The 24,019-nt window shown below is 40.9% G+C and overlaps 1 protein-coding gene across 5 annotated transcripts in view; it reads right to left on the bottom strand.

Moving 5' to 3' along the window:
* SIPA1L1 (signal induced proliferation associated 1 like 1) overlaps positions 1 to 24,019 on the bottom strand; it is a 239,752-nt gene that overhangs the window by 134,647 nt on the left and 81,086 nt on the right. The window contains exon 4 of one of the 5 annotated variants that reach the window (XM_068162144.1): positions 18,450 to 18,503. The exons of the other annotated variants lie outside the window; for them this stretch is intronic. The gene's annotated coding sequence lies outside the window, so the exon portion shown is untranslated. The remainder of the gene's footprint in view (positions 1 to 18,449; positions 18,504 to 24,019) is intronic. 5 annotated transcript variants of the gene reach the window in all.

Raw genomic sequence — 24,019 nt, 5'->3', positions numbered from 1 at the left:
TTTATAGATACATAGTTTTAAATCTATATGCTAATAAAGCCTTAAAACAATTACTGAGAGGTATTTTACTGCCATTTTTCTTTTCAGACCATTGTACCAGTCGTTTACTTTGCCAATCATTTTTCTCCCAGTATTTAAAACTTCTAGCACAAGCTGTGAAGTACTCAGCTTTGTAAAGCTGTCACTTAGAGTGTACTCTCATTCACTGAAAACCATTATACATGACTGGTTTCAGTCAAACTCCTCATCATCTGGTTACCTGACAGTTATTAGAGCTACAAATTCTGTGTCAGGGATGGTAACTCACCAGGGTGCCAGTTTAAAAGCACACTTCATGCAATCATTTACCACTGAAGAATAACTTTTCTACTGTGTTTTAAAGTTTAAAAACCTCCAACTCAACAAAAGTTCATTCCACCGTGCAAAACTAAGCATCCTCCCTGTAACGAGGGGCAACAAACTGAACAGAAATAATTTGGTTTGCCTTGAATCCTTCACTTAAGGTCAGTAATTGAAAAATATTCAAAGATACTCTTCAACATGGAAAATCTGACATAGCAACAAACACACTGATTGGATGCCCAGAAGTACCTTGGGGGAAAACAAGTTCAATCCATACAAATGACAGCAATTGAATGTAAGAAGTCACGTTGTACTGACTTAGTTAAAGCAATGTCACCCCTCTGCATGAATGCTTTTACAGAAGATTAAGTCAATTTTTCAATTTATTTATTTTATTTTTTTTTTTAAACCAGGATTTTTGGGTTGGTTTGTTTTCTTTCAAATTCAGGACTGATCTCATCTTTTCTAAATTCTAGGAAACAAGTCACTAGGCATTCACTTAAACAGTAAAACAGCATGGACACACAATTAACTGTGCACATACACAAGCTGAAGAAAATCTCAGGCAGGAACCAAGTGGCTGTCTACAGATTTCTATATTAATCTGCATTAAGTGTTGAATGGCCAGGCAGAGAGGGACCTGGGGGTGCTGGTTGATGGTAGTCTGAACATGAGCATGCAGTGTGCCCAGGCAGCCAGGAGGCCCAATGGCATCCTGGCCTGCATCAGGAACAGTGTGGCCAGCAGGAGCAGGGAGGTCATTCTGCCCCTGGACTCAGCACTGGTTAGGCCACACCTTGAGTCCTGTGTCCAGTTCTGGGCCCCTCAGTTTAGGAAGGATGTTGACTTGCTGGAACGTGTCCAGAGAAGGGCAATGAAGTTGGGGAGGGGCTTGGAACACAAGCCCTGTGAGGAGAGACTGAGGGAGCTGGGGTTGCTTAGCCTGGAGAAGAGGAGACTCAGGGGTGACCTTATTGCTCTCTACAACTACCTGAAGGGAGGTTGTAGACACAGAGATTTTCTAGCAAATAAAGATCTGCAATGATCACAAACTCTACTTGGACCCTTTGGGCAGTAGGCAACATTCTTTGGAATAGAATAAACCAGGTTGGAAGAGACCTTCAAGATCATCACGTCCAACCTATCATCCAACACCACCTAATCAACTAAACCATGCAACCAAGCACCCTATCAAGTCTCCAAACAGTCTCACCCTATAACAAGGATTTTTTCAAACTGACACCATACATCCCAGTAACAGTTCCCCTCTGTGGCCAAGTTCTGAGGACATTATGCCACCTGCAATATATTCACTCCCTGCCCTCTCACTTGAGGGCATCAACAAAAAGAGAAACAGAACAACAGACAACTCATTAAATGATGTGGAAAAAAAACAGCGTTAGGAAAAGATGAGGTTTAACAGTTCTGAAGTGATTTACAACACAAAAAGCTCTTTAGATCTAACCAAAGAAAATAAACATCCACGAAAAGGAGAAAAACAAACAAGTCTGCGGCATGCTTTTTGAAGATAATGCCCTAGAGTGTGAGAAAAAGTATGATCCATAAGGCAATAACAAGTAAAATGCAGCACAAGCATCATTTGTAAATCTTCCATTTAATGTAACATCACTGTGACCTGTCCCCTCTACTCTCTCCTTCCATCTTTCTGCAGTCCTCCTCTTGCACACACCAAGTACTTACTGTCTCAGTTAAAATGCATTGTTATGCTGATTCAGAAACTGTGCTATAAAACTTGCATTGGGAAGTTTTGATTATTTCTCAGATTTGTATTAGCCACAAAAGGTAAACACATATTTTATAGTAAAACATAAATATTGTGACTCAATGCTCATGTGAATTAAGTTTGTATTTCTGACAGCCTACATCTTACTGCATTTGCTACGTTCAAGAAGGGAGCAATACATGGGTACATTTTTACCCATAAAAATTTATAAGGCTGTTCCCTAATTGAAGTAGTTTCTCTACAGATACAGTAAGTTGCAACACTCACACATGAAGAGCTATGAAAGACACTGACAGGCAGCAGACCTTCATAAAGATAAAAATATTTTGCAGTGATAGAGAAAACATCCATACAACAGGAAGATTTGGTTACACCCAGTTACATTTCAAATCACTGTAAACTTAACTGCCATAATCCAATGCTGAAGCTGCTTTCATTTTCCATGACAATTTAAAACACTGCTGTTAAGCATTAAGGAGGCACATGAGGTGCAAATGTTCTTACTGAACTCTGCTTTAAAGGTTTGATTCTGTGTTGATAGGTTGGACTCGATGATCCTCGAGGTCCTTTCCAACCTAAGTGACACTGTGATACAAACCTGTCAACAGCCAACATCTACAAAAACACAGCTGTAAGCACTGCAAAGTTAATGAAGGGTAAAGCAGATCCACTCCGTAGTCTTAAAACTTTCAAAGCTTAATAGGAGAATAACTGGGAGAAAAATCTTATCATAATAAACATTGCAATAGCAATTTTCACTGGCTGTTGTTTCAGAAGGGTATTTGTATATTTTCACAGAAAAGCCTTCAAATTCCTACATCTTATGAATACATCTCCATTGGAACACATTTGGCTGGATATTCTTAACCACAGAACATAAGGTATCCTTAACATACATTTGATGTCTCTAATACTAACTTCAAAGAATTACCAATATCCATGATTCATAGCAGTACTAAGGAAAAGAAAACACAACACAAAACCCCACAACCAACAAACAAGGCACAAAACTCTACACTATCTTTATATGAAAGACTGTTTCCATTAATCTGTAAACAAGCTCAGAAAAAGGAAAAGTCCTCTTGGAACTCTTAAGAAACTTAGTGAACTTCACTCAGCCACTCAGATTCTGAAAAAATTGGTTTACTGTCAGAAACTTCAGGAGGTGAGCGCTCTCCTGCCCAGGAAAATTCTGGGAGGAAATAGGTAGCGAGTCAACACCAAACTCATGAAAAACTACCTGCATTCTTTGAAGATGATTCTTCTGTGAAGCCTTGATGCAACACTCTTGGCCTCATTAAGCAGACACACACATCCAAGGGCAGAGCTCTGAAAACCATCACAGAGGTGCACAACCTTTCAACACCACGTGCAACCATATCCCCTGTACTCTGCACTGGTTAGGCTGCACCTCGAGTACTGTGTCCAGTTCTGGGCCCCTCAGTTTAGGAAGGATGTTGACTTGCTGGAGCGTGTCCAGAGAAGGGCAACGAAGTTGGTGAGGAGTTTGGAACACAAGCCCTATGAGGAGAGGCTGAGGGAGATGGGGTTGCACAGCCTGGAGAAGAGGAGACTCAGGGGTGACCTTATTGCTCTCTACAACTACCTTAAGGGAGGTTGTAGACAGGCGGATGTTGGTCTCTTCTCCCAGGCAACAGCACCAGAACAAGAGGACACAGTCTCAGGCTGCACCAGGGGAGGTTTAGGTTGGATGTTAGGAAGAAGTTCTACACAGGGAGAGTGATTGCCCATTGGAATGGGCTGCCCAGAGAGGTGGTGGAGTCTCCATCATTGGAGGTGTTCAGGAGGAGACTTGATAGGGTGCTTGGTTGCATGGTTTAGTTGATTAGGTGGGTTGGATTAGTTGATAGGTTGGACACGATGATCTTGAAGGTCTCTTCCAACCTAGTTTATTCTATTCTATCACCATAAGCTGTACAGAATATGATGCAAAAATATAAACAAGGAAGGAGGTCGAGGACTGAAGGTAAATAGGAGCAGCCCCACTGATAAGAACTCAGATTAACTTGTCATCTGGCACGGTCTGAGAACCATGAACACTACCAGTTGCTTCCAATTTGACCTTCAGATTTTGTGTTTCATGATTATTTTGTTCAGCATTTTGTAAGACATACTGAATTATTCCTATCCTATTGCTTAATTGCATGGTCATCAAAAATACTTTGGTCTGCAGAAGACAGACTCTAAATTCCACTCTGAGGTCACACACCACAACCAGAGAACAAACAGTGGTAGTAAATCACATGAAAGCAATATATTTCTTTTAATGAGTTCTTTTTAAGTAAACTTTGGGACACAATCCATCAAACTGACGAGTTGTTGGCTGCCTTTGCCTCTCCAAGTTACTCCAACTAGCATCATTATCTCATCAAATAATTTGCTTATTTCCTGAATCTCTCCATTTGAACTAAAATGCAACAGCACAGACTCTTAGCCATTCTTCTGTTACTCCACACTTTGTGGCACTTCATAGCCACTTCCCCAGTCACTGACCTACTCTTTTGATGTCTTCAAGTTCCTAAATCTGAACTTTAGAAAATAAATTTATTGCATTAAAAAAAAAAAAAAAGCCAAACAGTAATGCTGGATGTTCAGATAAATTTCAAGTAAGACAAGAGTACACACAAACCCAAAATAGTTTTGGTACAAGTACAGATTGTTTGCACAAAGCAGGTAGAACACAAGCCCTATGAGGAAAGGCTGAGGGAGCTGGGGCTGCTTAGCCTGGGGAGAAGGAGACTCAGGGGTGACCTTATTGCTCTCTACAACTACCTGAAGGGAGGTTGTAGATAGGAAGGGGTTGGTGTCTTCTCCCAGGCAACCAGCACCAGAACAAGAGGACACAGTCTCAAGCTGAGCCAGGGGAAGTTTAGGTTGGATGTTAGGAGGAAGTTCTATACAGAGAGAGTGATTGCCCATTGGAATGGGCTGCCCGGGGAGGTGGTGAAGTCACCATCATTGGAGGTGTTCAGGAAGAGACTTGATAGGGTGCTTGGTTGCATGGTTTTGTTGTTTAGGTAGATTGGATTGGTTGATGGGTTGGATGCAATGATCTTGAAGATCTCTTCCAACCTTGTCTATTCTATTCTATTAGAATAGCTCTGCAGTTCTCATTGGATGCACTGAAACTGAACTTTTTAATCAAGTCCTCTTCAAGTTCCTTCACATAAATGACTTCCTTGCATGTCTGAATAACCCATCACTTGGAATACTATGAAATCCTTTTACATAGCATATAAGCAATTCAGTCAGTTAACTGAGGCTTCAACATTTTTTGGCACTAATGCCCAAGGTGGGGATTTTTTAGATGGGACACAAGCCACAGGTTTCTGTGTTGGGAGGGTTCAATAATATCAGTATTTATGATCTGCTGCTTTTATCACTGAGAGGTTCATGCAGTAATCCAGCTGACATTTGTCATTTGTTCTGTACACCCAAAAAAAAAAAAAAGCCTAATGAGAATTCTAAAATTTTAATTACACAGGAAGCAAGAAGTTACAACTGGCATTTTCATGGTACCACTACTACCAGTAAATTCACACAGCTGCTTTCACAACCATAGGGCAGCTCCCTCTCAAATGATAGCCCTTATTTCTTTTTCCCTTTTCTGAGCAGCCTAAAAAGTGATTCTCATTAGAGGGAAGCCCAATTCCTTAATTATTTTCTTGTCCATTTACATGCAATTTTCAGCTATGAGTACTTCACAAGTTGAACTAGTCTTGTTATTTACAATATAGTAGGTGAAAATTCTTCCCATGAACAGATGAATACAAGGGCTTGCTTTCTGTATGTGACCAAGAAACACCCTTCCGTTCTTTTTCTACCTCAAACACCACAGAGAACAGACACTATTCATTTAGTTGAAGAAAATCTAATTCACACAATTCTTTCCAAACATCAGCACATGTACAAAAAACACAATTGCTAGTGAAAGGTAGGAGGAAAAACAGTGCACAGCCACAGATGTTTCAGTCTAAGGAAGAAGCAGCACAACATGAAGCCATTACCACCCACAGTTCCCGGGACTTTCACATTCAGACCTGCCTTCCCTCTCACACCATAGCAGAAGGGAAAGCAGGGCTGTCTCTGGCTTGCCCCAAATATTTGCAACCCCCAGTCACTCAATTCAACAATCCAAACATCCCTCCACCTCTTTCCTCCTTCCTACTGTAACTGCCTCCCTGTAACTCCAGCTAACGCAGCCCTGGCTCTGACTCAGCTCCCCAGTTCCAAACTTTGGCCCTACTTGATTCCTGCTCCTCCCAGCCCAGCACCATTTTTCAGGCTTCCAGAAAGGAGAGAACCAGGGACTGAAGAAGGGAAAAAAGGAAGCCCCTTTTCCAGTCCATGCCAGATGTCCTCAGTAGGCCCTTCCCAACATAAAGGAGCTGCTGTTTTATCAAATAAACACTTATTTTCAAGAAACTACAATGGGGTCTTAATGCAAAGACTCTTCCATGGGCATATAGCAGCTGGGGAAACATGACATAACTACATTACAACACACACACACCAAAAAAAGGCAGAAAAAAAAAGAAAAGCTACTACTACAGAGTCTTTAACAGTCAGGATTTCAGAGCATTCAGTGTCTCAGTCTGAACAGCCTCCTGAAACACACTACTGCAGGGGATTTCTGAAAGCAATTTTACAGTGGAAAAACACACAGCTGCATTCTCCTAGACTTCCACATCCTTCTGCACTACAAAACAATGCCAATTGTATGTGTCTAAATGTCACCCCATTGATCTCACCACCCTGTGTTACAGACAAACAGATACTGACATCTACCAGTCCTGCAGGGCCTGAGCTGGGGACTCATGCCAAGCCCAAGGCTGCAGTTTAACACCACAGCTTCAGCCCAGTCGATGGCCTGCCCCTGCCAGGAACATGGAGATTGGATCCTGCCATCCCCTGCTCCATTCCTCTCTTCTCTATTTCTCTACAAACACATTCTACTTCCAAACCAGAAGAAAGCTAACTCAATGACAAAACCTAAACCCACCTCTTTTTGCTGAGATGATGCATCAGACAAACCTAAAGTGCAAAAGAGAGGAAGAAGAGCAGGAAAGCAAGGGAGGGCAGAAACCAGACAAATCTCTCAGGGTACTGCTTACCTGTAATGCAAAACTATCAGCCACAATTAAAGTCTACAGACACTTTAAGTAAGCTTACTGTATTCTAAAAATGAACTCTGTGCACATAACTTTGAAGTTAGAGGAGAAAAGTCAAAATACAACACATATATACAAAAACTCCTGTTCAACTAAACTGAAACTAGCCTAAATTATAACACAAGGAAGGTCTCCTTGTGAGTGAAAAATGTATTTGTTAACTTACCCCACAACCCCCTATTGCATAGCTATTTTCAGAGCTCCTTATTTCCCTGAAGAATGTGTGCTTCTAAACTGGGAGAAAACTCTCACAATTCCACTTATTCCAGCTGAAGCAAGCTTTGTAATAAGCATGCACAGTCCTTCACCCATACTGCACCACACACTGCAAGCGCCATCTCAGTAGCTTTACTGTTGCTGACATTGAGTTTCAGCACAAAACTAAAACAAAACAATGTTTAAGGACCTGATTAACACATACAATGTATCCAGAATGTAAAAAACAGTATTTCTTCAACATAGAAAGTTTGAAGACTGACCTTCACAGTATTCATACCTAAACAAGCAAAGAGAGTTCTTCAGCAGTCCCAGTAAACCCTTTTTTCAGAAGTCAATGTTGTTAACTAAATGAAAATGCTAACTAAAAAGGAAAATCTCTCCAGGTGACTATCTTCATACACCTAGATACTTGCACAGATCTGGTCAGCCATACTCCAGTGATGACCTAACTAGTACTGAGACTGCTGGCAAACCAAGTTAAATAGACATCTTTAGTCCCTTCCCCTTTTCCTCTCATTTAAAACTTCTAAACCAGAGAAATAAATCAATTTCTTAATTTTTTCTCCAATATGGCTCTCACAATCCCATGGGGAGCTTTTGGCTTTCATTCCAGGACTTATTCCCAAAACACAGCTGTAAAATATAAAAATCAATTAATAATGTTTTGATACAAGACAGCTCACCCAGACACTACACAGGACAGATTTACTAGTCTTGCCATTAAATAAAACAGTCAGCAATCTCCAGAGACTTCTTTTTCACAAATCCTGACAGAGAGGAATACTGCTTTTATTATCACTGCCTAAGCCTATAATAGAAGCACACTATTCATTTCAAATGACCAAAGCAAAACAATGAGCCACCCCAACCACTGATCATTATTCTCTACTATGAATCATAAAAAACATCTCACGTACTAAACCCACTTCATTTTTCAACTGTTTAGACTCCTCTGTACACACACACTCCTATTAATGCATTCAATTAATTCATACTATGAATTTGATATTCACGGAAGAGAGCTATATTTGTGGGAAAAAAAATGGTTCCTCTTGGAAATATCACAGGCATTTGAAGAGGGGCACAGGAAACCTCTCTTCAAAGATGCAGCAGCTGGCAAAATACAGACAAAACTAAACAAAATAGGCAGATAAAATGCTCTGGTTCAGAATTAGCTAATTCAATGAGCAGCCAGTGAATTGCAGAACAAATGTTAAGAAAACCCACACAAACCAACCAACCAACCACACCTCTCACTGAGAGCCTCAGGAGGATCAAACAGCAAGACTTTTCATGAAGGCATGGTCGAAACCATCCAGGACTTTTAAAAAACAAACAAGTCATTATCTGCATCCCTCCTGTTCCCAGAACCTCCTTTTGTCACTCATTCCTGCTTATAAATCAACTCCTCCCACCTTTCCTTAACTCATTCCTCTCTCTTCTTTCCCCCCCCACTTTCTTTTTTCCTTTTAAACAGTTTCCAGCTCTTCCAGTATTTCCTTCCTTCCAAGCACCCAGTCCTCTGTCTCCCAGCCTAGCATCTTCCACTTACTTTCTATTCTTCAGCCCTCTGGTATTTGAACTGCAATCATTTCCTCCCTCTGCTCCACACTGGATGCCAACACAGACAGCACCACCAGTTCTGAACAGATTGTGCCTGAAGTCTCATTTCAGATATCCACAGCTCATGGGAAGCTGGTATTTCTGAGGAAATCACACACTCCAGCACTACAGCCATGCACTGGGGTAAGCTTAAGTACCGTTAGACCCTGCAAAGTCCAGCCAATGCTACAAGCAAAGAGTGAACTGAAATGAGGGTCCTTCAGCAAACTGTAAATCTAAAGCCTGTGAAAATTATCCAAGCTAGAAGGTTTTTAAACAAAAAAGGGCTTAAATCCAGACTTTTTTTCTTTTTTTAGTTTTTCTGGGTTTTTTTGTTTGTTGTTGGTTTTTTTTAAACAGTACAACTGCCTCCCCCTAAGTTCCAAATGATGGAACTGCTGGAGTTACTCATCTAAGTAACTGCTAAACAAGTTCTGCACTGCAAGTCCTGGAGCTCTGACCAATGAGTAAAGAGACCACTAACATTTCCAGAACAGCATTTAAGGCAAAGGACCATCAACACAGACTTGCCCTTACACAACACCAGATTGTGGAACTCAACACATGATGGATGAGCAACCAGCTTCTTTTCAGCGGGGTGGGACAGGGCAAGACCAGTGGAGGCAGCCAACTCAAGATAAGCTGCTGCCCCCAGTCATCAGGCAGAGACAGTCAGAAAAGGATCATTCCTCAGTTGGTAAAAAACATGTTGAGCAAACCCTGACATAACAGTTTCAAGAACTGTACAGCTTCATACTGTGCAAGGCAGTTTTATCCAGATATGTCACGATCTGTGCTGCAGTACAATCCACCATGAAATTAGCTGAACTGAACACAACATCCAAGAAATGCCCCATGCTTAGCAAGGAAAAAAAAAAGCGTGTGCTCTGCACTCAAGTTCAGATTTCACACACCCATCCTCTCACGATTCCTGGGTAAAAGCCCTCAAACAGCCATCAAATCAGCAGATGGGAGAAGCCAGGACCATCCCTTCCTAAAGAGCCACTAGATTAAAAGCATTCAGTGAATTACTGTGTAGGCCAAACTCAAGGCTGTTCTACTTAACTTAATTATTTCCATTTGAACTTCTATTGTGTTAGCTGCCTATTTTATCCTCTGATGGCTTTACTAGCTGAGGTTTTTTTTGGTTTGCTTTTTAAATTTGCTTGGGACTTCCAAGAAAACAGAAGAGTTATTACTCCAATTTCAGTAGCAGACTTTCTTAATGGCAACAGCTGTACACAAATGAGATTAATTTCACTAATGTTATGGAAAAGAACATAAATTTTAAAAAATATAAGAAAAAACCCACACACAACACACACAAACAAGCTTAGCTCAAAAAGTGCAACATTTTCTTAAGGCCAGGAATGTAATTCTGTTGGTTTAGGTCTTGTAGTTTTTACCTTTAGTAAGTAGTCTTCAATTTTCTTTCCAGTTAAAAAAGGCTAAACTTAGGTAAAACTCTGCTGCACAGCTACATTTTCAGTTCTCCAACCATTTGGAATTATTTTCTACTTGTTTTGCACTTAAAATGACTTCCCAGGCATAATGGGCTAAACCCAAGCTCATGCATCCAGTAGAAGTTATCAAGAAACCTACATGGAAAAAAACACACTGAACCAGATTGAATTTGCATCTGTTTGACTTCCATTGCTCTTTAATGTCTTAAGTGTACCAGCATAGTCTACTTCACAGAACTGAATAAAGGAAAAATCAGACTACCTTCTTAGAGTAGGGGATTTTAGTGTGCTGCTTGAGCACTGTAATTGGCTGCACCCGCAAAGGATGCTCCACACTGATTCAGTAATTTACAGAAGAAATCTGTCAAACAGCAACCATTTAGGGAAAAAAAGACATCAAGAGATTTCTGGATGGTCTCCAGTCATCATGCCTCTACTTTCCAGCACATGTAGATATGCTATGGCTATCTGAGCAGACTTTATGAACTAAGTGGCTCCAGTCATCACAGAGGGAGACTCATCAGCCAGACAGTCCCAAGATCTGTATTACAGCAGACATTTCTAAGATACCTAGCAATGCCATATGTTGCTGAAGTTACAGCAAGCCTGCTCAAATGACACATATAGTACAACAAAAATAGTCACACAGGCCACTCATTTGTCTGTTTTTCATATCTTTGCAAGCCAAAAACCTCCTTTCTCTGCACTCTTTTATACTGTTCTGACTCAAGCAAGAAGACCTTTAAGTCAGTCCTAGTCTTGCCCAGATAGGAACTGCAGAAAAACATCACTCAAGTAGGTGGTTAGCAATACCAACACAGAATTAGCTATTCCCTCCAAGTCTTCCTGAGTGAAGTATCAGTCCAGCAAAGCTCTACAAGATAGTTCTGGAGGTGGTAGGCAAAAAAATACACATACAACAAAAACTGAGGAACATTATCTGTTTTAGTTTTGAAAAATACCACCACTGCTCTCAAATTAATTAATAATCCGTTAATTAACAGTGGCTTTTCAATAGCATGCTGGCTTGGCCAGCCCACATTGATTCTGGATCTCACCCAGGCCATCAAAGCCTACAGCGATGATTAAACTTGTGATGGCACATGGCATCATTAGTCAGTTTTAGACTCTTAGATAATGAGGGACCCCAAAACCATTGGGGTCCAAAAAGATGCTGCAAGAAAGTCAGCAAAATTAACACTCAAAACACTCCTTCAAAAAACCCCTGACTCTTGAATTGGAAGAATTAACAGTTTAATCCAGTTTCTTAAAATCATGTGCACTGGAGTATATAAATAACTACTCTAAATAATTTTTTAACTAATACTGATTGATCTGCTTTCAGAACACAGGAGATACCAGAGCAATATAAAATACAGTACATGTCCTTTTATAATAATGAAGAAGGGGGGAAAAGCTTCAGAAGCAGTAAGACAATGCAATTCTAATGCTTTGATATTTGGGTATATTGTTGGGAGGGGGGTGGGGGGTGTAGAGTGGTATAAATCAAATTAAGTTAGAGGAGAAAGATAAATTACAGTCAGGCAGCCACATGAAACCAATATAATATTCTCCCATAAGAGAATGTCTTAAAAGCAGCAAGTAAAGTTTACGTAAATGATAGTTCTGACAGTGTTCAACGTGACCTGGAGACCAGAGATCCAAAATAATCAGTGTAGATAAGCATAACTATTGGGAAAATTGCTTTCAGAGACCTAAAGCAGTGGCTCAACATAAAAATCAGAAAGCATTTTAGGTCACCCCAGCTAGAACTTGAAATTATTAATTAAAACTTGCTGCAGGTCATTATTAATTTGAGTGGGAGTTGCAAAGAGTATGGAGAACACCATCCTGACTCCAGGTGATCTGGGGAAATGGGGGATTCTCAAGCCCACTGAATAAACGTCCATGCAGGTTAAAGCAAAACAAAATGCTGTAAGCTGGAAAGAAGTAGTTAAAGTGATAATACATATACATGCACACAAAATTAGCCATCTGAAGAGTAATCCAGGGAAAAATATCTTGGGGAGCTGTACTGGATCACAGACTAAGTCATAAGCCTGATCTTGTTCCCAAAAGCCAAATATCATTCTGGAAAATGTTAGGACTCGTGAGTGCAGTAAGTTAAAGTATTTCACATCTCCTCAGCATCATTGTCCTTGCCTTGAAATACCATTCTTATGTATTCTAAGGAAGACATCCTAAATCCTGGTTCTGAGGTTATTATGAAGATATTGACAGCAACTGAAACCAAAACCTCATCTTCATAATACAGTTGTATAGATTGGGGTTTTTATATACATATATAAATGTAAAACTAGGCTCTGCATATTAAGTAAGTCACAAACACTAGTTTAAGTGGCAATGCACATGAACACGTTTGTCTTCCCCTTCACTCCCCCACCCCCAACAAAAATTTCTTATTTCAGTCTTTTCTTGGTCTACGTATAAAACTAACATGAAATACTTACATAGAGTTTATCAGTGCAGTTGCCAGGAGTACAGTCCACATTCTACACTAATGCTGACGTCCATTGTAATTCTGCTGCTTTTTCACATTTGGCAATTCATCACTATTTTAAACTAAGCATTAATGAGAGGGCTTTTTCCTTTTAGAAACTACTCTAAGATGATGTCATAGCCTGTATTTATGCCTTTAATACAAAACAATTTAGACATTTTACCTACAGTTGCAACGTACCCATTTATTTTAGCTCTGGTTTTATTTTTCAGCTTTCCTGTGAAACAGTAAGAATATTCCAACTCATCCTTCACCAAAACCCGACATGTATATTTACATCAGTCCAGACATATTCAGAGCATCTATCACAGCTTAAGTGCCAACAGTACATACCAGAGTATGACACCACCTTTTAGCCTCTTAAAGAATTCAGACTTTAAGCAGCTCGTTTAGGTTTTACACCACCACCCCTCCAATTCTTTCATCAACATTCCTTCTCTACCAGAAATGTAGTAGCAAATTATTCACACACACAAGTTAGTTTCTAGGAACCAGTAGACTGAAACAAAGTAGCAGACACACACAATGGCCTTAAAACTAGACACAGTCAGCACTCCCCTTCTCCTTTAAAACTATGTAGGCACATTTCACAGCTCAGAGATCTAAAAGTCTGAACAACATTAGAAAAAAAGAAGGAATCTGAAAACCCAAGACTCTATACATCACATGAACATACTTGCTGAGGGACAGGACCACATTTTGATTACATCCCCAGGACTATTTTGAATCATCTGTGCAGCTGGACTATGAAGTCTGGGTCCAAAAGACAGACAAGAAGGAATGTAAAGCTTCACTTGCAGGAAAAGTACCTGCAGTACTACAAGAGGAAAGACGATAACTGCCGGCATACTTCTCTCATACTGTGGACAGAATGCAGTATTTGCAGATACACTAGCACCCATCTCCAAAGACAGAATTCAAGACACCCCAATTATCTATTTTGTGTGTATAACAGATGTTGTAATGTTTTAAAACACAAACCTTTTTAACACCTCCCTCTTGCCTTGCATCTCTATAAATAGAGAAAACACCACAAATCCAGCAAACATGAAACAAGATGGTAAAAGAGAACAAGTTACCACTGCAAGTCACCACATCCACCTGAACACAGCAGCACAATTACACCTGAAGAGAAAGAAATGCTATGGAAAGTACAGAATAGTGATGAAGGCATCACTGTTACCTGTAGAAGGCTGATCTCCCTCCTAATATAAGTTTTTACACCAGATACAAATTCTTAAAGCATTTGTTGCCTACGTTTTGCTAATGTTTGGAAACTTGAGACTGAAGAAACAGTGGTGAGCTCTTCAAATAGTGTATCACCAATAGGTCTTCACAACCACCAGCTCCCAAGTATGAGAAAAAACAAAATTTGTGAAGCCTCAAAGCCTTTGAGAGGCAAGAAAAGCACTTTGTAGGAAAGACTGATGACTAAAGGAGACAGCAGCATTACTAATCTGTACCTTTCAGCAGTATAGTTTCATGCTCATGGCTCCTGGTCCAACATTTCCATTTTTAGGCAACAGCTTTTTCAACATATCAGGTAAATCTTTAAGGAGCCACCCTCTCAACCACAAAAGAGAAAGAAAAATGAAGACTCATGTTAGAGAGTAAACAGCTGTCTAAACATCTACTGAAGTCCCAAAAGTATATCCTACATCATCGTGAGGGATTTTAGTCCTTAAAAGATCAGAGGCCTCACAGTATTGTCAATAAAACTCCCTAGGACTGGCATTTGCTTTTTGGTTTGGAGATGCGGGACCCTGCGCTTGGTCTTGTTGAACCTTATGAGGTTGGCTTGTGCCCACCTCTCCACATCACACTGTGTAAGCTGTGGTTAATATTTTAGGAACAGAAGACACGTGGTAACATCTGTGTCCTCTACACTTCAACGTGATCTACATTTTTGTATCATAACACTGAAAAGTAACCAAATACATTCATGCATCCTCCTGTAACACAAAGCACAAAAATACTTTGACTTAGCTGTTTTCTTTATTTTGGTGATACTTACCACTAAAGCTATTTCAATGTACTTCCAGGACACCTTGTCAAAAGCACTTACTATAATAACGCTGCTTTTCGAACAAGATCTAAAATTGCAGGTCTGGTGCATTTGTGCTAAAAATAAACTGCTGCTTCAAGCCACAAAGTTGAGCCATATAAAACCAAAACAACCAAGCAAATGCAGATTAAATTAGAAAAATGTGAAAACTATGTTTTATGCCTAGAGAGATCAGTTGCAATATAAAGTGTGAAAGAAAGAGGTTTTAACGTTCATATTGGCTATGATTAGGATGATCCTGCGATGCACTGATATGCCAGGCAAAAGGTAACACTTCAACGCCTCACTGGTCAATCTGGAACTGAAGCATAATCTCTCCATAGGTATTGGAACAGAAGGAAATCATTTCATCAGTAAATCGTATTTGCAGTTGAAATGACAGAGCGGGCAACGGTCCCTGAGAGGCTCAGAGCTGGTGCATCAAACCCAAATCTCAGCCTCAAGGTTTGGTTCTATTTGAAAAAGGGATGAGAAAAACGTTTGTTCTCTATGGTTTACCAAAGGACAAGGAAAGAAAGTTCTCATAGTTTTGCCATAATGGTATTATGGCCTGGGGGGAAAAACCAAACCAACACAACCATCTGTCAGGAAAAATGCCAAAAGCACTACTTCTTTGGTTATAAGAGACTCAATAGCTTTCACAGCACCTCAGATATTTGTGTAATGGTGATGTTGATACCTTCTATACCAGAATCTCAGAGTATAAGCCAATATACTCTTGCAATTTCTACATGAACAGTGAATCTGGAAGGGTCTCAAAAGGTTTCTTACATTGATTTGCTTCAGAATTAGCTCATTTAAAGGAAGGGCTAAATCTCCATTTTCATTTAATAGGCAAAATTAGAAAACAGCTTAGATTCTGACTATATAAGAACACCTTTGGACATATCAGTAGAGGTATTCTGGGTAACCAGGCACTTCTTGTGTCACAGCTACACAACCAGAAGTTTCCAAACAATTTCAAATGTGCAAGCCCAAGCAAACAGAGGTTTGAGGAAGCAGCTTTCCTGCCTTTGTTCTGTGTGGAACTAAAGGCACTAAAGGTTGGTGGGGCCAGCACCACTTTAGGAGCAGCCTAGAGCAGCTGACATGTCCAGACGCTCAGCCTTACCAACACCAGGATACTAATGGGAATGAAGGAGAGGAGCATCCTCAGACAATCTGGGAAGGTCTGCACACACACACACAAAACACCCAACAGTAAAATCAGAAAAGAATTCCGCTATACCACATCCCCATTTAATTCTATCCAACTAACACTTCAACTTTAAAAGCCTGTCATCCTGGACTTCCCAGTTTAAAAACTTTTCTCCTCTTGTATATTTTCTAATGCACATCAACACAAAAATGTCATGTAATGGGATTTAATGATAAGCTTTGCTCCTCCTCCCTTCTGCTTCTATTGGAGATGGACAGGTATGGGAGAGGTTGCAGCTGAAACATTACAACATCCAGCTTGATTCTGTAAAAGCATCATACATAAAGACAAAGCTGGGTTTTCACTTAACCTAACGAGTTAGGAAGTTGTTTGCAACTTCTCCAATTATAAGCTTCCTTTCTTTTAAAAAACCCAACTTTATACAAGCACAAAACATCAGTGAAACAGTAGTGTGTTAAAGGTTAATATAATAATGGGCATAGCTTTGAGATACTGAAGAACTCTGTATTAGTACCTAGCCCTCATATATGTAAATGATGAGATGAACTGGTGGCTGACAGCATAAAATCATCTAACACGTCCAAGTGCCGGGTTCTGCACATTGGCCACAACCACCCTATGCAGAGCTACAGGCTGGGGTCAGAGTGGCTGGAGAGCAGCCAGGCAGAGAGGGACCTGGGGGTACTGGTCAATGGCAGGCTGAACATGAGCCTGCAGTGTGCCCAGGTGGCCAAGAAGGCCAGTGGCATCCTGGCCTGCATCAGGAACAGTGTGGCCAGCAGGAGCAGGGAGGTCATTCTCCCCCTGTACACTGCACTGGTTAGGCCACACCTCGAGTACTGTGTCCAATTCTGGGCCCCTCAGTTTAGGAAGTATGTTGACTTGCTGGAACGAGTTCAGAGAAGAGCAACAAAGTTGGTGAGGGGTTTGGAACACAAGCTGGGGTTGCTCAGCCTGGAGGAGACTCAGGGGTGACCTTATCACTCTCTACAACTACCTGAAGGGAGGTTGTAGACAGGCGGATTATGATCTCTTCTCCCAGGCAGCCAGTACCAGAACAAGAGGACACAGTCTCAGGCTGCGCCAGGGGAGGTTCAGGTTGGATATTAGGAAGAAGTTCTATACAGAAAGAGTGATTGCCCATTGGAATGGGCTGCCCAGGGAGGTGGTGGAGTCGCCATCATTGGCGGTGTTCAGGAGGAGACTTGATGGGGTGCTTGGTGCCATGGGTTAGCTGTTTGGGTGGGTTGGATTGGTGGATGGGTTGGACATGATGATCTTGAAGGTCTCTTCCTACCTGGTTTGGTTTATTCTAAATAAAGGTTTATTCTAACAGCATATACAAAGCATAAAACTAAAGAGATCAACCTATATATAGAATTAGCAGGATGTGCTATTTATTAATTGCATTACTACTAATGCTACAAAGAAGGCTGTGACTCTGTTTTTACAAGCAGTCATATAGAAAAGATGAGGGGCAATGGGTAGATGTCACTCCCAGGGAGATGCTGATTAGACATGAGGAAAATTTGCACAATGAGAACAATCAGACGATGGAACCATCTCCCCAGGGAAGTGGTAAATACTCCAACACTGAACATTTTAAAGATAGAGCTGGCAAGGGTGCTGGGCTGCTGTGTCTAGTTCATGCTTTTCCCAAGGAAGGTTGGACCAGATGATCCTTGATATCCCTCCCAACCTGGTATTCTATGATAATATGAAAGCTGTAAAGCACCACACATGTTGTGATCTCTATATACATCTACACTACATTCTATTCATAACAAGAAATGATTAATGCCTCATATGTTGATGGGATCTGTAAAGCCACCATCACACTGTCTAGTAGGCACTGATCTTTATCCTTCATCAAATGAAACAGAGCTAAGTTGTGGTCTTGCATTATGCACAAGCAGTGAATAACAATTTGACAAGCAAGCCAATCCTCTCTGATCTCCAGTGGAAGGAGAGACCTCTGATCTTTGCAAGTGACAGCTCTGTGCATTATTTTACTAGTTCACTTCCTTGAATCTGTGTACACAATAGGAAACTCACAACATGTAGTGGTGGCTCATCTTATGCAATCCACTAATGTTCGAACAAGCAAGATTACCAAGTGGAAGAGCAAAGCAGTTATCTTACTTTGTTTGGCACAGAGAAACTGCAATTAGTTCTTGATTTTACAGTTCAAGGATACTGAAAAAAAAAAAAAAATGAAAGAAAATAACTGAAATGCCCATAGGAAGAACACAACAAGAGGAGTAAGGAATCTAGTCTCTAATCAAGCAGCAGCATAAAAGACTCACCGCTGACAGGAAATTACATCTAAACAAATCCAGGCTAAAAAGGAGGCTTCTTTTCTTTTCAAGTAAACAGAATTATGGAAGGGTAGCTCGTTTCCAAAGGCACAGAAATGTTGCCACCGAAACTGAACGCTCTCCAAAGGCATGCTGAATTTGGTACACCTGTTCTGAAGTATGAATTTAGGAAACCTAATGGCTAATGCAGCTGTAGTAGTAGTAGAAGGTTATGTTCTCAAAGCACTTCACAATGGAAGCAAGTATTTCCCCTCTGCACACTGAAAAAAAACAAACCCAAACCAACCCAAACTAAACAAACCCTCACCAAACCAGAAAGCAGAGAAGCAACACCAATAGTCAAGGACAATATAGGAATGAAGTTCGCAGATGCACTTTTGCTACTCCACAATCCTTTCTGCTGGGTTTTTTGTTTGTTTTGTTGGGTTTTTGTGTTTGTTTTGTTGGGTTTTTCCCCCCCTTTCTTCAGGGGTGTGCCTATTTGGATTTGGTGGTTGGTTTTGTTTTGTTGGTGGTTTGTTGGGGTTTTTTCACTAGTCTGCAGTTTTGGGGGTTCGGTTCTTTGCTGTTGCTTTTTTAAAATGCAGTCCACGAGCTTACCTTTTCTTCCTACTTTACAAACTCCACTGCTGTTCAGCACCTCAGATTTACTTGCCAATACTTATTACTAACCTGCAACAATGCAAAGTATTTCAACAGCAGAAATCTGATGCTGTTGCAGTTTGAAAGAAGTGCAGCCCGTTGTACTGTTGCAAGCTAAGCCATGCAGAAATCAAAACACCAGGGCTGTTCATTCTTCACCAGACAGTCTCACAAAATCTTTGTGTGGCAGGATCAACCACAGGGAAAAAAAAAATCTAGTTTGCTAACCAACACACATTTGTAATCACACATAGTACCAGGTATGTAGTTACTGAGTTCTAAGTTTTATTACTTTCCTCATTTAAAAGGTAAAACTAAGGGGGGGAAGCAAAAAAAAAAAAATCAGACAAAATAATGTATGTATTTAATCTACCAACAGCTCTCTACCTTTCTGCAAGCTAGAGAGGTTGGTAATGTGAGTTTTAGAACATCCACTCAATTTTCAGGGCAGGGGTAGGATTGCAGCAGCTAAGCACCCAGACTCCCTGACAGCCTCAAACAGGCTATGCTAAAATCCAGGCTGTTAAATTCCTGCAATCTTTTTGAATCCAGGCTAGCTAGATTTAAGCTAATTTGGGTGTGCCTAACCTTTTTGAGACCAGGAAGTTTGTAGACACAGCCTATCTATCCTCATTCTTGGCCTGCCTAGCCAATAGATGCCTGTAACAGAAAGGAGTGTCGATCTTCACATTCCACACCACTACTTCACTTGCTCTGGACTAAGGAAACGGCAATCAAAGCATAAAACCCTCACCAGCTTAGGCCAAAATTAATGGGATCTAGGCTTTTCTCTTGTCATTCACTCATATAGACTCACTGCTTGTGAATGCAATTCTTTCAATCTGACACAAGTGAACATGAGGCTTTCCTCATGAACATCATCTGCTACTCTAACGGACATATTTAGCTATTAACATTCTCCAGTTTTACTGAATGGTCCAACTGCAATTCTCCAGTTCTACAGTATGCTAAATAACTTCCTCCCAGCTACCACATGCCAACTTCTGGTAATTCACACACTGGTTTTAAACATAAAAGAATATCAATTAAGCACTTGCTACTTCTCTTCCATGTAACGATAATAACCATTGCAATAACCCCACTACAACCACATTACAAAAGGGAATCACTACCCTGGGAACACACATTCATCAGTGAGAGCACTTTATACCCCTTCTGTGTCTCAGGTGTGTGTATGTAGGCACAGGCACATGCCTGCATATGAAATATGTACATGCCCTCCTCAAGCAACAGTGTTCATTGATTTGTAAGGAAGCCAAGACTGTAAGCACTAATTGGAGAGGGGTTTCCTAACTTTCTTCAGACTCCTTGGAGAAACAGCTTTAAGCACAGACCTATGCAATCCTAATAGCAGAAATCCTTTGTACAATCACCAACTAAACCTTGGGGAAAGTTCTGAAGAAAATCTGCAAAAATGAAAAAAATACAACTCTCTGCATCTCCTCCTGGCCATGCAGAGGAGCAGTACCCATACTGCTGCCCTCTCCTATGACAAGGGACAGAGCACCACGTATTCTTAAAGGCATCCCTGTCAAAGAGCAAGGACCACTGAAGCAAAACCACACCAATTACACCCCACACATCCAGGCCTTTTTACCAGTGGTAAATAAAGCTATGGGGCTTCAATCTGACAAGAAAATAATAATAATGCAGATTAAACCAGCAGCTTTAGTGCTGTCCTATAAAATACAAATTAAGGTCAATCAACATCAGCCACTTAGGAACAGCGACCATCTTCCCTTCCCCAATGCTCCTCTATTTTAAGCAAAGGTCAAGGAGAAATAAGCAGTCTCAGGTTAAACTGTAGCAAGAATTTTACAAGTTTTGTTCAGTCAGTATTAACAGAAGAAAGTGGGGAATCTAACTAAGCTTATGCTGCTGAATATCTTGTACCTAAATACCTTTACATATCCCAATAGATTCTGTATTTGAACCATAAGCAAGAAATAACTCTATTATGATTTCTAAAAAAGCTTTAATTAAACATATAACTCCCAACTGTAGAATCTGGTTGTGAATTTTAGTAAGCAAGACAGAGTCCATAGGACCATGAGTTTATGAGCTTAAAACCAATCAGAACTAGTGCTAGGGAAAAAAAGTTTAAATATACAGAATCGTAGAATCAATAAGGTTGGGAAAGACCTCAAAGATCATCAAGTCCAACCTGTCACCCAACACATCATGACTACTAAAGCATGGCATGAAGTGCCATGTCCAATCCCCTCTTGAACACCTCCAGGGATGGTGACTCCACCACCTCCCTGGGCAGTCCATTCCAATGGCTAACAACTCTCTCTGTGAAGGACTTTTTCCTCACCTCAAGCCTAAACTTCCCCTGGTGCAGTTTGAGACTGTGTCCTCTTGTTCTGGTGCTGGTTGCTAGAGAGAAGAGACCAACTCCCTCCTGGCTACAACCTCCCTTAAGGTAGTTGCAGAGCAATAAGGTCTCCCCTGAGCCTCCTCCAGGCTAAACAACCCCAGCTCCCTCAGCCTCTCCTCATAGAGCTTGTGCTCAAGGCCTCTCACCAGCCTCATTGCCCATCTCTGGACACATTGAAGTGACTCAATGTCCTTCTTAAACTGAGGGGCCCAGAACTGGACACAGGACTCAAGGTGTGGCCTAACCAGTACAGAGTACAGGGGCACAATGACTTCCCTGCTCCTGCTGGTCACACTATTCTTGATGCAGGCCAGGATGCCATTTGCCTTCTTGGCCACCTGGGCACACTGCTGGCTCATGTTCAGCCAGCTGTCAGTCAGTACCCACCCCACCCCCCACCCCGTCCCTTTCTGTTTGGCTGCTCTCCAGCCACTCCAACCCCATGACAATTAAACCACGGTTTCAAGTGCCACATCTAATTCTTTTTTAAACACCTCCAGGGATGGCAACTCCACCACCTCCCTGGGCAGTCAATATCTTTGTATAAATGTATTTGTCACAAGTTGGAATTTAATATTTTAAACATTCCATTGGAAAACAATTTCTACCAGTGAACGGAAAAACCTGCATATGCATAATAAAAAGGAACATACCACCTTCAGTGAGTATTTCAGTGGTATGAAGCGGTTGATGCCATCACTGGCAAAGTGGTTTAATTACTTGGATGTTCTTTATAGCAAGTATATGCCAGAAAAGAAAAACACCTATGGAATGTAAGCATATCAGGTAGAAAAACTGTTCACTTTCCACTACTTAGTTATATTAGTAGCTAGGAAACTGCTTTTACTTTATCACTCGAGACAGCCCTTTTTCCTTGTCTCTGCCCCACTACACAGTGTTTAGCATCAAAATGCATCCATTAGGACCACAAGCTTCAAAAATAAATTGAACTTTTGTCCAGTTTGGTTGGAAAAACCATGGACATAATCTTTTTTCCCCTCTGTCTGTAACTCTGATGGCTACATATCAAAGAAAACCACAATAATGACTGCATGTAAAAACACTAAAGATGGTGCCAAGTGAAAAGGTAAGATGATTCAATGGGAAAGATAAAGTAACTAAAGCAGCCTTTACCAAGGGCTCCTCTAGATCTGCAAACAAACGTTTTGTTTCCCACATCTATATCCTTTGAAGGAAAGGTTTTGTTGCTACAATAAATCAAACCTCAGAGGTTAAGCAGCCCTTTGCCAATACAATGCAGCTTTGCTGACAGAACAGATTTAAATTGGTATGTTCAATATCACACTGTCCAAAACCATTGCAACAACAACAACTACAGGGCAGAGTCTCTCAAATAAGAAATGTTCCTTTACACATCCAACAGATTGATGAACTGATGTTGCTAGGAAGGGTTGCTTCTGTAGTAGCAACGCTTATTACTGCTGTCATTTGCAGATTAACTTGCCTTTGCATATCCTACACCTATAGCTTTCAACATTTCTTAATAAACAGATCATTACAATCCTGTCAGTGGAGGGAGCTCTGCTTTTACTGCCTGGTTACAAATCAGCTTAAACCGATCTAAGTTCAGATCCCAATGCTGTCCTCTGCAGTTCCTAGCAACCATTCTGGCCATCTTCCTTCAAGTAACAGCAGCACTATGGCTTGTGCACCACAGTTCATTCAGGAAGGCAATCCATCTGGAAATAAATTCAACCTTGCCCATCTTTTCAAAACCAATGTCACTGCTCCCCATCCCTCCTCCCCCCACCTCAATTTTCCGACCTACTCAGTATGCCTTCTTGAATCAGGTCATTACACACCCACAAAGCACTTGCATTTGATACACAGCAGAGGGTAAGGCTGCAAGGGTAGAACTGCAGCATCTCACACTTGCAGCATCCTTTTTGTTTTCACAGACTCCCTAAAAGTATATCATATTTCTCTGTGAAAGGATAGATCATGTACTACAAGCCAGTCCTTTCCAAGAAACAGGCACACTGAGAATAATCATCCCTTTCTTCCTTGCAAGACAAGTTTAGTTTCACAAGTAGATTAAAAGAAACCACCTACAGGAACTACTGTTGTTTAGAAAATGTGACAAAACCAAACATTCTGTCACAGTCTGAATAAGAATCCAACTTGCTTTTATGAACTCTTCTACAAATACCTAGTAGAAAGAGGGGAGGGAGCAGCCATCTAGTTCCCTTGCATCTCCCACCTGAAAAAACCTCTCACGTCTAGAGGGTGCATTCAGCAACAGATTGGGATACACTCAGGCATTTGGTGGCAGCCAGCCTACCCAGGTAAAACATCCTGCTGGAGATCATCCTTTCTGCAGCAGATAAAAT

Source organism: Melanerpes formicivorus, unplaced genomic scaffold, assembly GCF_026170545.1.
Source record: "Melanerpes formicivorus ecotype bairdi unplaced genomic scaffold, bMelFor1.0.p_v2 SCAF_62, whole genome shotgun sequence".
In the NCBI taxonomy this organism is placed as follows: Eukaryota; Metazoa; Chordata; class Aves; order Piciformes; family Picidae; genus Melanerpes; species Melanerpes formicivorus.
This window is presented reverse-complemented; position numbering and strand designations above follow the sequence as displayed.